At 41.3% G+C, this 15,118-nt stretch overlaps 1 protein-coding gene across 13 annotated transcripts in view; it reads right to left on the bottom strand.

Moving 5' to 3' along the window:
• FAM178B (family with sequence similarity 178 member B) overlaps window positions 1-15,118 on the bottom strand; it is a 2,777,737-nt gene that overhangs the window by 1,348,510 nt on the left and 1,414,109 nt on the right. The window lies entirely within an intron of this gene.

The following is a 15,118-nucleotide window of genomic DNA, read 5'->3' as shown; positions in this document are numbered from 1 at the left end:
TTCCCTTATTTAGACATAGTCCATGCAAACCAAATACAGGCATGGCTACTTCCACCCGTACCAAACGTCACAACGATTTATTGGAAAATCGGCTTAAGCAGTCAGGGACCTTCCCTTGCTTGGATATTGATTTTTCCAAGAACTCATGTACTTTACAAAGAACTACTATTCCCTTGGGGTTCTTTCCTGACGTTATTATGCCCGACTTTACGTCAAACTAGACACCTTCAAGGTATAAATATGCCTTCACTTGCTCTAGCAAGACACCGTTGTTTGGAGCAGGTCGACTATCTACTAGCCCGACGCAGCTTGCTACAGCAAGTGCCGAAGGAAGTCGACCCTCCAGCTGACGCACTGATCGAAAGGCAGCATTTCTCTCGGCAAGAATCCAGCTCCAGTGTTTCCAAGCTCCCTTTGCGGGAAATCGAGTCCCGAGACTGAGATACCAGACCTCCTTCATTCTAAACTAAAGGTATGAAGCTGATTAGAACCTAGTGTAATCTTGGATAGATTCTTGGCAAAGAAAAACGAAACCTATGCTACACCACACCTACTTCTTCCCGCGTACTAGACTTAGGTTAGGTACATTAGGGTAGGCATAGGCGTATTTTAGAAGCACCAGTTGAGTAACTTTAGCCATTGTTATTTATGTATGTATTTATATATTACAGACAAAGAAAGGAAGGATTCACCGGCACACTGCTTGGGGATTGTCACTACAAAATAATTATCCTCTCTTGAATATTGTAATGCCAAGTGGCATAGGATTCCACCTATAATATAAAGAGATTGGCACCCATTGTCTCAATGTCCATGGCACAGCTTATATTATTTTTGGAAACAAAGATCCAGTGCAGAAGGTAGTCTTCAAATCTTTATTTCAAAAGTTCATAATATTCACAACAAGAAAAAAACTTCTCAGCTCACAACGCCGACACGTGTTTCGTCTCAATCCTGAGACTTTTTCAAGGCATTCAAATTCTTATGATTCTTCTATGTCTAGATCGAATCAGCCTGTCTGATTGTGATTAGGGAGTTCCCGGATACTGGACTATCTAATTCTTTACGGTCATCTAAACTGTCTAACAAAGTAAAGGTGAGTAGAAAAATGTCAAGCGGCTGCTCCTCAAGTTGGAAGTCATTTAACCGTGTAAAGCACGGTCTCCCTCGCAGAGATATCACGTACCCCGCTGTTCTCTATAGTCTCCCTTGGGTTCTTTTGTAAATGTATAATTATAACTCCGTAAGGGACTCCCATTATCGTTCTACGATAATGGGAGTCCCTTACGGCTGTTGAGTGACGCTGCGACGCGCACACTGACGTATATTGTGGGTGCCGCGACTTGAAGGATTGATGAAACAAGACCGTTAATCCAGATATTAGGATATTAACGGTGACGGAGTTATAATTATACATTTTAAAACATACACCAGCGGGCGTATATGAATGGTTGGGTAGAGAATACATCAATACATCCTTGGATTTACCTTATACACACAATAGTTGGAGTGAGGGAAAAGAAGTGTTTCTTAGTGGTACGAAATGTGAAAACACACTAAGTGGTTCACTCTTATGTCAGGGTATTAACTTACACGGGGCCTGCGATGGTTCCTCACTCAAACAACTTATCCTGCCACTTGCAAGGTTCACTGGCTGCAGTGATAGATCCAATTTTTAGGCAGCTTTCTAATGGGAGTTACATTATGCTGAATGATCACAGCTGCTGTGGCATGTTGCCAGGAACCCCCTATCTCGTAAGCGTGTCAGCCAGGGTCACTTGCTGTCTGAAAGTATTGTTTCCTAAAACTAAGACAGACGGGGAGTCACCTTTATGGCCTTCACTGAACATCTCTTCTATTCGAATTGATACTTTAAGCAGACTGAAAGCCATTCTTTTACAAAAAATGGTGCCACTGACCTCGGCCAAAGAGACGTATGATCTGCAGGTAGCAAGGACGTCTGCATGCCCTTTTATCGACAAACTGCCCTATACATTTCTCAGAAATGTTAAGTCGTATCTTAAACATGTCTGATACGAGTGGTATTGTACATGTATTTAAGAAAAAATGTTCGGGACTGTTAGCACCCTTTGAAGCAGTCCTAGACATATTTCCAAACTTCGTGCACTCTGTGTTTGGCGGCCTGCCTCTCATTTTGGGACTTGGAGCAGGGATACTATTTTTGCTCCTTCTGCTCCGATATGGCAAGCCAAGTCACCATCGACACCCAGATCACCTTGGAGAACACCCCCCTGGCAATGAAGTGTCGTGAGCGCATTATACAAATACTGGGCTTGGCTCGTTTAAGAGATCTAAATACCACGGGGTTTCTATCATTCCAACCAAACTCCCATCAGTCCTGTCAACGGATATTGATGCTTTGCTTGAACCGGTAACGGCTCTGCACTGTGTTGTCTCCAGCGGCTACCAATCCTGGTGACGGCATTCATTGAGATCTCACAGATGCAAACTGCAGACGGTGAGATACATGGAGCAACAGACACACAGGTACCATCTACTTCAAACATTGCTAATGCGGCTGACACTGATGGCGATGCTTCTCATCTATGTGCAAATGATCTGCTTAACGAGGTAGTCCAACTTTCACCTGCAGTAGTAGACGATTTGATGTTTTCTCCGAACAATGACACTGACTTTTGAAGTTAGCACACAGTGTTCTCTGAATTCGACCTTCACTTTCCAAAACAAACTTCTAACTTTGGAACTCTATTTTTCGACTTTTTTCCAATTTTTTTTTTTTTTTTTAGGGGACAAAAGTAATCTGCTTAAAGTAGAACTATTTCTAGAGAACGAGGATTCTTTGAATACTTCCAAGGGACAATATTTGACCTTGTTCACAACGAAATGATTTATATATTCTGTCATGGAATGGTCTCGACTTTTTCTTCTGTATTTAAGAGCCATTTCATAAATGTATTTTCATGATTCATTCGTATAGCGTTTTTTAAATGTCATCTATATGCTTTGAATGAAACATTGCTTTTATATGAGCGCAGCACAAATGCTCTTTTCGTGTACATTCTTATGTATTTTGGTGGGGGGTTTAACACATCATGTTTTAGATATGTTTTATGTGTTTAGAACTTAGTAACTTAGTAATGTGTGAATTTGAGAAAGTTTCTAGTGACCTCTGAGCTAGCTGGCATTCACTATTAAGTTTAATATATTCAATAGATACCTAGTCGACCTCAGTCCTACGTCTATTCTATAGGATATATTATTCCAATGCGTAGAGCCTATTGGAATATAGGAACAACACTACAAAGGGCAATTAAAACAGTGTCATCCGCATAGAGCAATGCAGGTATAAGTCGACCTCCTACTTTGGGGACATCAACACCTGGTACTAATAAGGTTTGCTCCAAGTGATTAATATAACAAATAAATTAAAAAGGAGCTAAAATACAGCCTTGTCGCATCCCTCGGCACAATTTAAAGTGCTCAATGCATTCTCCGTTAGGACCAAACCGGACAGTAGCTGAAAGGTAAGTGTGCAAATCATGCAGGAATCTTATTAAAACTGGATCTACGTCCATCTGTTCCATCAAAGACCAGAGCTTGGAGCAATTAACTCTGTCAAAGGCAGAGCTGTCCATGAAGGCCAGATGGTCTGACCCTAGTGTACTTGCATGTTAATAAATAAAGATTTGAAGTTTGCTAAATAGTCCCCTGTCCAGGGCGAAATCCATATTGTAGGTCAGTTAAAAAGCTTCTGTCCGCAGCCCAATAATCTAGGTGGTTTAATAAAATCCGACCAATAATTTTCACCTATGAATCGATGAGGGAAATGGGTCTGAAACATGCTGGGTCTGATCTGTTGCCCTTTTTAAAAACTGGTACCATTATCGAGTTGGACCAGGTAAGTGGAAGAGGGCCGACAACGCCAGCATTTAGCTGTAATGTCAGTAGCAGAGCCCATAGATCGATACAGTTTTTTAATAGGTCCCCTGGGACCCCATCAAGCCCTAGAGCCTTATTAGATGGCAGTTTGGAGATAGAGGCTCCGACCTCAGATAGATTAAAAATATTAAGACCCTCGGTCTGATGGTCTAGTAAGGGGACAGACTCTTCATCTAGGTTATAGATAGCAGAGAAATGGACGACCCAGGCATGAGGGGGATGGCGCAAGCCTGATTGGAAAGTTGTTCATTACTAAAAAGAGGGGAATTAACAATGTTCCAAAAAGCAGAGCTACTGCGTTGTTTACTGGCCGTTTGTATTTTTTCCCAAGTCTCCTCTTTTAGTTAGGCCTTGCGTTCCTTACACACCATTCGAAAGGCTACCCTGGCTTTCCTGATCTCTGTTTGGCAACGAGGCTTCGCCTTTAAAAGATTCCATAGCTCCCTGTGTGATTTAGAGCACTGACTGTAAAACCATTTTTCTTTATCCTTTCCCCTAGCTGTTGCTGATTTGCAAAGAGCAGATTTAATGCACCTGATCTTAACAAATGATGCCAGAATGTTATGTGGTAGCTCATCCTCGGACAAACATATACAGAAATCCGCCCTACACAAGGAGATCAATCTTTGGGAAAGGCCCAGCTCACCCTATGTCCCTGATCCGTCCGGGTTAAGGGTTCCTTAAACAAGGATATTGGTCCTGATGATTTGTTATCCCAGAGAAATAGTGCTGTTACTGGGTTATGGTCACTTAAGTGATGATTTAAAACCTCAAAATCCAAGAGATCATTAAAAAGACAACTGGAAACAAAAATATAATCAATAACCGTAAACTGTCCCTTCCCCTTAAATGTAGGCATTCTCTCATGTTGAGAATCCTGGGTGCTATCCATAAGGTTTCTTAAATTATACTCAGAAACAAGGCTATTAACAGCATCACCTAGGTGGGAGTGTTTAAAATGCACCTGCAAATCAACTGGGCCTTCAGGGTCGGAATCCCTGATCGTTATACATGATTGACAGTGGTGCAAATTAAAGTCCCCAGCAATCATGATTTGAGTAAAGGGTGGTTCAGCTAAATAAAAGTCCTCCATAAGTGATTTAAGACTGGTAATTGCATCTAACTCCTCTTTGGCTGTCACAGCATTATAAAAATTTATAAGAAGCAATCTACCCATTTTGGGGAGTGTTGAAAGGATACCCTGGGAGGTCACAGCGGAGGACTTTAAGACCTCTACTGTACACTTATGCTCCAATCTTACTAAAGTTATTAGACTGCCCTTGGCCCGTCCACTAGAGAAGCGAGTAGCTGGGACAGAGTATGAGGAGAAACCATCAAGGTGTAAACAACCCTTGGTGTTCCACATTTCCTGTAGCCAAATGATGTCATAACTCTTTATCATACACAGCCACGCTGTATCTGTGAGCTTACTCTGTACCCCGGTGATGTTCCAACTAAGGACTGCAATGGTGTTTGGTTTCCTTATAATAGGTTCCTGGTTCAGAATGACAGCAATCGGAGTACCAGTTGGACACCAATAGTCTAGTCAGTCGGGGTCGTCGAGCTCCCTCAAAGGAAAAAAACGGTTGGTTAATTGTAGGGTGGGAGTGACAGTGGAGGCCCAGGGGATGATAGGATCACGGCCAGACTTTAAGTGGATCGACTGCCAATCTTTCCTGACCAATATGTCAGGATTCATGGGTGGGTAAAAATGCCCAAAGGGGAAACGGATATTCGATCAGTTGGGACACCATTATACCCCAGGGCTTGCAGGGTCAGACAAGCTTGTACAGAATTGTTGAAATTGACTATAATACAATAACCCACAAATCATTTATGAGTTCGCCCCAGCCAACCCACCCTCCTAACCATTATAATTTCTTCAACCAATATCTGGATGGGAGGCTGATAAACATTCACCCTGTTTGCTAACCAATGGAGTACTTTGTTCTTAAGTTGATTGTAGTTTTCCTGCGTGTCCTTCTCTTGAGGAGGCACATCTGTCAGGACAACGATGTAAGGAGTAGCTGCCGGGGGCAAGTGAATAGTGAAACTGGAGGGACAGTATACTGGAGAGACAGGTAAAGATGTACAGGGAGCAAACAAGGCTGAGTAAGGGTGATTTCCCCAGAAGGTAGATTGAGCATTAATAGATGCTCGCTGTCCAGGATTAGCTGAACAGGGTAGTACAGTTTGCCAATCAGCTCTAACCCATGGAGATAGTTGTAAGGAAACAGTAGGTGGGGTCTGCACCCGGGCCTGACCTTGAGAGGGCACTCCTGCCCTTCCGATGTCCCTGAGGCCATTTGGAAGAGTTCTGCTTCCAATGGGGAACAAAGGAGCCAATGCTTATATGGAGGATATTCACTGTCCCATTTAAAGACCCCCACTGTTTGCTCAAGAGCAGAGACCTGAGCGTCAAAGGCATTAAGAGCTGTGGTGATCCTGGTGTCCAGGCTCTTGAGTGATGCAAGAAGAGAATCCTCTATTGTAATCTGCCCAACTGCGGTATGAATGGTAGACACAGGCACAGCCGGATCCTTCTTGGAGCCAGACGTAGCCTTCCTCATGATCTTAACAGAAGAAGACTGTCCCGGGGTAAGAATTTTACGCCGAGTGCCCACTTTAACAGATCTACCAGGTTTATCAGGGCATTTCAATGTGTTGTACCTCGACTCTGGCTGGGAAACCTGGATGCTAGGGCGACTTAGTGAAGGGGAGGGAAGGGGCGTGGATGGAGCTCCAACATTAGTCTGACACTGAATAGACTGATCTGAGCCAACCTCTCCCCGTTTGGGAAACTGTGTGTTGTGTTATAGTCCGTTGGTTGGCTGGCAGTTATATTTCTGCACTGGAGATCTCATCCGTTAAGGCCCCAACCTCCTATTTAAAAAAGGACAGTATCAATGAACTTGCTCTAGGCCTGGACCTTTTCTCTCCCCTAAGCGTGGTTTCTGCCTTTCTCTTCCCCATGTTAGAGGAATGTCCACAGTGCACGGTCCACAGTACACAGATCTGACTAGCAAACAAAATTGATAAAGCTCCTACTGAGGAAACCAACAAACTAGGAAGTCACCACATCTCAAACACAAAGTCATAGGCAAACCCCTGAAATGCCAAAGGCGTGCTCATTCTCAAGGCTCTAATGGCTCCTCAATCCAGGCAACAAAGATAAGGGGGGTGGCCTAAACCCAGCCTCTTCTGGGCTAAGATGGGTCCGTCCTGGCCTGGTCTTCAGCCGCGCCAAGCTGGGGCAAGCTCTGCGCACGTCCCGCCCTGCTGGACGCCTCTTCCAAGTTTATTGGGCGCTCCCGTGCCAAGACACAGACGTGACTCCTCCTCTCAGCAGCAGCAGGCAGGCAGGAAACTGTTGGAGGCTCCCAAAACAACAAATGAAATGTCATCCCTGCTAGGATAAATAGCGGCCTGTCCTTTTCAATTGCCACATGCCAAGCTTCACATAAAGCCTTTACAACAATCTCTAGAAGACGAGTGGAAGCAGTTCTCAGACACCTGGGAAAAGAGACTGACTCTTTCAATTCCTTTCATGGTGGTTCAGGCTGAAAAGCTGAATTATAGGGACATTATTCATTCAGGATCTACCAGTACAAACTCTAGTCAATTCAAATTAAAAAACACCTTTATTCGCATTTGGCAAATGCATAAAAGTTTGCATAAAGGGAAAAAAAGCACAGTATAATGGTAAATAAGCAGAATCTAAAATCCATAATTGCGATGTTAGAAAAAGTACCACAAGACACAGACCTGATCAACACAATATGTTAGCAGCAAGGTAAACACCAAATAACAATTAATTTTCCACACATTTTAAAATGATAAAACAGTTTTGTTATTTAAAGAAGGCAATTAAAAGCACCACCATTCTAAAACAAGCTCCCCCAATCCCACAGTGATCTTTGGGTATTGTAAACACATCGTTACAGTACATCAATAAATGATAAAAAAAACTTTTAAAACAAATCCTATAGGGCAACCCCCCTCGCTGATGCAGCTTTCATAATACGCAGTACTGAGTATAGAAAATTTGCAATCATAAAACAAACAAAGGGGGGTTTCAAGTGTGTTGCTGACTATGAGAGCAGAGGCATGAGAAGATAAACTAAAGCTAACTATTTGTATGTTCAAGAGTGTACCCTAGAGAGCCCTATGTTTCAAATAGCATCTGTTTTATTCAGTTTTAGTCTTTGTTGTACGCTATCCAACATTTTCTACCTTGTGGTTGCTTTTATGGTTCTTGTAACCGAAAGAAAGAAATTTGATGATGATGATAAGATAAACTCAAGTTTCTTAACAGTGGATACACACAATTTTTCCTTTCTGTCTTATATAAATGGCAGAAAAATTAAATGTGTGACACAGTTTTAATAGATTGATCGTCACAAGGGCATAGTAATAATTAATTAAGAGAATATGTTTTTGCTGGATAACCTACCATTAAGGGAAAAAAAGTTCAGTCTCATTCTAGTTAATAAATAACGGTGCAAATTGTTTGAGAAGAAAGAAAGGTTCGAGTCATTCCCTGTGGCTGATCTAGGCAGGTTCTGGTAAAATAGAACCGTGGGTTTACTTTGATTGCATTGCCAACGATCTAAATCACACTTATTTATGAAAGCCTCTCTTAACTTGGTCTTAGGAAAGGACAACAGTTAAAGGGTGATGTATACAGAAAAGCTAAACCCAGGGCTGTAAATGAGTGTTTAACATAAGCTAACCATGGGATTCTATTTTGTCGGTCAAGTTTGATAATATAATTTAGTATCACTTGATTTAACATAACTGAGTCCCTCTTCCAAATTCTAAGCCAAAGAAAGAGCGGGGCTAATTTAATCATATCAGTAATAAAAGTCAAACCAAGTTCTTCATGGGCAATCAGATTTGAGCAGGTCTGAGGGACTTATAGCAGCTTTTTAGCAAACTTGTCCTCCACTGTTTCCGAGGTCCCCACTTCGACCGCTGGCCCCATAGGTGGCAATGGCGACAGATTTTGCCCAGTAAACTTCTACCATTTCCCTACAAGGTTTTTTACCTAAATGAGAAGCAAACTTCCAGATCGCGGCTATACTTCATTTCAGCATGTTGGTTCTATTTTCTACCATGGCAGTCCAGTTAGGTTTGGAATCAAAGAGGAGACGTAAGAATGTAAAAGACTCTACACATTCTAGGAGGCCCTCATCTAAATTAAATAAAAATAACTTTTTCTTTCCAAAGGCTGCTGTCATAACAAACGTTTTGCATTTAATAACTGTCAAACCCAATTCCACCATATATTTTGAGTAAAAACTCTAGTCACAGATGCCTCCCTACAAGGATGGGGAGCTCACATGGGCAACTTAGGTAATAATTCAGGGATATGATCAGACATAGAAAAGACCGACCATATAAACCTACTAGAACAAAGGTTGGTTTATCTGGCTGTGAAATCCATTCTACCTTTAATCACGAAGGCCTTCCTTCTCGTACACATGGGCAATACCACAACAATGCATTACCTGAACAAACAGTGAGGAACTCATCCAAGACCTCTATGGTTTGTGTCTCAAGCCATGTGGAAATGGCTCATAGCAAGAAATGTAACAATCGCTGATGTTCACCTTCGAGGAGTTCAAAATGTAGAAGCAGACTACCTCAGTCAAACATGTCAAGGAAACCAGAAATGGCTTCTAAACGACAAGGTCTTAGGAACAATCTTTGAAGACTGGGGCTCTCTTCAAACAGACTTATTTGCAGAGGTAAAAATGGAGACATGTCAAGATTATGCACTCAGATTCCACTAACAAGGGTCTAAGTGTAATGCCCTTTGATAGATTGGTCAAAGAAATGTATATATGCATTTTCCCCAATACCCCTCATACAAACAGTGTTGATCAAATTTTACCAAGCAAAGACCAGATAGATAATGAGAGAGCCAGAAGGGCCTTGCCAATGCACGGACCTTTTTCACCTTTCTGAGTGTCCACATAATGGAGTGCCCTGCAGACAGGTTCTCCTGTACAAACTCAAAGTCAGGTCCTTCAATCCAATCTTCCATTGTTGAATTTCACAACCTACCTTCTGAATTCCTGCAATATGTTCACTGATAGCTACCATAAGACTGCATGGACATTCTACAGGTAGCCAAATACCCTTCCACCAGAAAACCATATGCTTTCGAGAGGAAAAGGTTTACATTTGGTGCATTCAAATCAACTATGATCCTTCTATGTGGTAATCCCTTTCTTACTTAGTTTAGCAAGGTTTGGCCTTCAATTTTCATCTATTAAAGTACTCATTGCGGCTATAACTCCCCATAGGAAATCTCCTTGACCAACCTCCTTCTTTATAATGCTTGTGGTAAAGGATTTCTTAGAAGGTATTACAAAGGTATTCTCTCCTGCTAAGTCTTTTCTCTGCCTTTGGAATGTAATGTACTATCTAAGTTATTGGGGCCTTCTTTTGAACCCATTCACAAAGTTTCCTTACAACACATTGCTTGGAAGGCCACCGTCTTAGTTGCTACGACACCTGCGCGCAGTGTAATGTAGTTCCGATATTCCCAATAGGCTCTGCGCATTGGAATAATATATACTGCAGCTTAGACGTAGGACTAAGGTCAACTAGTTCTCTGCTGAATATATTAGACTTAATTATGTGTGTACCAGCTAGCTCAGAGGACACTAGAAACGTTCTCGAAAGTACAAGAAGGGATTCGTTTCTGAGAACCATATAACATGACAACTTTGTTTCCCAAGAATAAGAAATCAATCTTCAGAGTCGTGGAAACAATAGATAACTATTTTACTCAGTCAATCGTGTATACTTAGTTTCACCAGAGTTGCTGAGAAATTAGAGAGACAGGCGTTTTCAATAAAAGGTATTTATTGAACAGTATTCTACCTCAAGCATGAGAAATGCACTGCTACAATAGTAATGCTGGTTCTAAAGTACAAGGCATATAATACGAACAGTATTATAAAGTAGTACTGTAAAAGCATGATATGGTTTCTAAGCCATAAGTTGCTTTAAAAAGACAAAATGCATAAAATACATACAATGATAAAAGAGATGGCTAAAAGTACTCAACTGGAGCTTCTAAAATACGCCTACCCCAATGTACCTGACCTAAGCCTAGCACAAGGGAAGAAAAAAGTTTAGGAGTAGTTTTAAGTTTAGTATTCTTTGTCTAGAATCTGCCAAGATTCTAATCAAGAATTCTCTAAGGGTCTAATCAGCTCCGTACCTTGGTTTAGAATGAAGGAGGTCTTGTATCTCTCTCTCAGGACTCGATCTCTCAGATACCCGCAAGGGTAAGCTGGAAACACTGGAGCTGGATTTCTCGGAAAGAGAAGAAACAGTGTCTCTCAGTACATCTGCTGGAGGGTCGGCTTCCTTCGGCACTGGCTGCTGCAAGGCGTCGGGCAAGTAGTTAGTCGATCTGCTCCAAGAACCACCGTGTGTTAGATTGGGCAAATATAGGCATATTTATACCATGAAGGTGCCGAGTTTGACGCATGATTGGACTTAATAACGTCACTCAAAGGTTCAATTCCCAGAAAACTCCTGGATTTCTTGGATAACTTCATATTCAAGCAGGGGGAAGATCCTAGCTGCTGAAGGCGGGTTTTTCCAAGAAATCGTTGTGAATTCTCGGAACTTAGTGGAAGTAGCCTTGCCGTATTTGGGCTATCAGGCTCAGGTCAAATATGGTAATGATTTCTATGCCTAGATAAGGATAGGGTAAAATATACCTATATAAGGGCATGAATCGGGAAAAGTTACACTAGGGTCCTAGATTCGTTTACAACACCCACTCCACGATCTTAAGTTCAATAAGACTAGACCTATAAGCACTGATCAAATCTAAAGTAAGTGTTCACAATCCGACCCAAAATACAAATTTGCATTTGAAAATGCTTGTTTACATGAAAAAACAAAGTGAAGGTACACTGTATGAGCTAATAAGAAAGCATACCTTCAAATATTTACAAAGCAAAACGAAAATATACATTCATGAGATGTCTCTTAAGTCTGTACAGAAAAGAAAAATTCAATCGAGACCATTCCATAGCATAATATTTGAAACCATTGTGTTATGATGGCTAGGCCAAAATATTGTCAGTAGGAAGTTCTATAAAGAAATCTTGTTCTCTATGAATAGTTCTACTTTAAGCAGAATACTCTGTGCCCCCAATTTTTTTTTTCTAATTTTGGAAAACTTTCAAAAGTTGCATCTGGAGAAAAGTTTGTAAGTCGGAGGGTTTGTTTTGAAAAATGAAGGGCGAATTGCAGAGTTCAGGGAACGCCGTGTCAATATTATCAAAAGGTATTTCCAGAGTCGGGAGAAAACATCAGATCATCGAGGCTGGCAAAGAAGCAGTCTACCGTAGTAGGCGAAAGTGGAACTACTTGATCAAGCAGATCAAATGCGCATAGGTGTGGATCATTGCCATCAGCATAGGAAGCATTAGCAACATCAGCAGTCGATGTTACCTGTATGCCTGTAGTTTCTCGTATCTCATCCGCAGTTAAACTTGCCGGTGCGACCTCAATGAATGCCGTCATTAGAATTGGCAGCCGTTGGGGACAACACAATTACAGGACCTAGCAAAGCATGAACATCCGATGGCAGTACTGATGGAAGTGTAAGACAGATGTCTAACACGCATTCTTCTCCGCAAAGCAGGCATCGCAGAACAGGTAAGATGCAATCTTGCCAGATTGGTCTGAACGAAAGAAACCATATGGTGTTCAGGTCTCTTAAACATGCCAAGCCGAGAATCTGTGTTATCCGCTCACGATGCCTCATTGCACGGAGGGCTTCTTTCATGGATATCTGGGTATCGTTGTTTGCCAGACTTGCCATATCGAAGCAGGAGAAATAAAAACAGTATCCCAGCTACGAGTCTCAAGATGAGAGGTAGTCCGCCGAACACAGAGTGTACGAAATATGGAAAAATGCAGAGGACTGCTTCAAAAGGTACTAACAGTCCCGAAAAAATTGTCTTAAATACATGTGTGATTCCGCTGGTATCAGACATGTTTAAGATTTGGTTCAACATTTCTACAAAATGCGTAGGACAATTTGTTGATAATAGGGCATGTATCCCTGCCGAAGTCCTTGCGACTTGCAGATCATACATTTGTCTAGACGAGGTCAGTGGCACAGTTTTTTGCAAAATAATGGCTTTCATTTTGCTTAAAGGATCAATCCATATAGAAGAGATATTCAGTGAAGGCCATAACGCCGTCCCTCTGTCTGACTTGCTCCTTGGATACAATACTTGCATACAACAAGTAACCCTGGAGGACACACTAACGAGATAAGTTTTCCTGGCAACATGCCACAGCAGCTTTGATCATTCAGTAAAACGTAGCTGCCATTGGATAGCTGTCTGAAAATTGGTTCTATTACTGTGGAGGGAGTTCCGTACAGGTGGCATGAGAGGTTATTTGCAGAACCATCGCAAGCTCCATGTAAATCAATACCTTGGCACAAAAGTGTACCACTTAGTGAATTTTTACACTTATTACCACTAAGGAATACCTCTGTTCCCTTATTCCAACATTTGTGTGTGTAAGGTAAAGTCCAGGTTGACTTAATGTATTCTTTACCCAACCTTTCATACAGGCCCGCTGGTATATGCTGTACACAATACTGAAATTGGAAAATCGTCACCGGTATTGTTATGGTGCCATGAATTATCCATTCAGTGACAGGTTTCTCAGAAACTGTCAATGGCAACCTTTCCAGTTTTTCAATGTTCAGCACCGTATAGTCTGCTCCTTTTTGTGCCAAAGAGATTTGTTTATCTGTAAGGTTAAAGACAGAAAACAATGACGTTGTGTTGATTAGACGCCAAGGCACGTAGCCTGAACGCAGATTTTGCAACGTCCAGCCTAACTGCATGATAGAACGTAATTGGGACTGGGCATGTCGTAGCATTAGCAAGTCCTGCTCTATTATGTCAATGGCAGAAGATACAATGTTGTCCAAAGAATAAATTCTGGAGGACAGAGTCGTTAACCCATTGTCCACTACAGAGAGACTTTTCTCTAAATTAATACGATCAATTTCTCGTATCTTTTCTGCAGTTTCTATTTGCGTTACTTTCCAAGCTTCGTTGTACCCAGCGTATATACCGGCGTATATGAAACGTTTTTGACGTGGTTTTCGAGTTCTCAGTAAGAAATCTCGCAAATCATTGCCTCCTTTAAGTAAAGATAAGTGTTGTTTAATCTCCGAGAGTGTAGATGTCTGTAGCCATTCAAGGCATAGCTTCCCTACACTATAAGTAGTTACTATCCCTGGATGTTGTCTCTGGGAGTATCTTGGATCTGGCCTGTTCATTTTGAAACCTTGTGTTTTTTTCAGGAATCTATCTCGACAGTTATTAGTGTCTGTGGGCCAGATTAACCATTTTTTCCAGTCAGGATCAGTTCTGTTTTGTTTTAAAATGTGGGATACGTGTAAGTCCTTATCAGTATTGTTATTACTGTCAGGTATGAGATTCGGTATAGATGGTTTGTTTAAATCTTTTATCTTAGCAATGCCAAGACAAGATGTTTGTTGAACAGGGTCATTCAAGAACATAATTTGTTCTGGTATTATGCAGGCTCTGAATAATGCTTCTAAACCTTGCACCTGCCAATCTTTTGTACCCCAGACGGTCTTCGTCTCAATGTTGTCGTTCCAAAAGTCAAAACCCAATGTAGACATTTGGGCATAAAAGTCTGCAGAATAAATTTGTTTAGTGTTGGTCAACATTGTTTTCATTCCTGTCTTATTTTCATTTCTAAAATAAAATGTTTCTGGATTGCTAACATTATACCCTGAGAAGTATTGAAATTTCACATAAAATGTTTTCGAGCTGCCTTTTACTGGCGTTGGACAATGTTCCCATTGATTGTAAGTAAAAACATTTCTAGGGTTAGCAGATTTATGCAAATAATGATGACCATAGTGATTAAAACAATACATTTTTTCATAATCTGATGAACGTTGTAAGTATTCATGTTCTGTGAATTTTGCTGACATTTCTAAATCAGTCATCATGTAATTAACAGCTTCAAAGTCCCAATCATCACTGAATGTGCTGGGTGATGCAAAGTCACTTAAAGAAACCTTAAATTGGTGTGGAATCTTCAGCAGTTCCACCGTGCCATAAATGTCATATTCAGTAGTGTTCCATGCTATACCAAC

The sequence above is a fragment of the Lissotriton helveticus genome, chromosome 11 (assembly GCF_964261635.1).
Source record: "Lissotriton helveticus chromosome 11, aLisHel1.1, whole genome shotgun sequence".
NCBI classification, from domain to species: Eukaryota; Metazoa; Chordata; class Amphibia; order Caudata; family Salamandridae; genus Lissotriton; species Lissotriton helveticus.
Note: the sequence above shows the minus strand (reverse complement) of the source record. Positions and strands in the feature narration are given on the sequence as shown.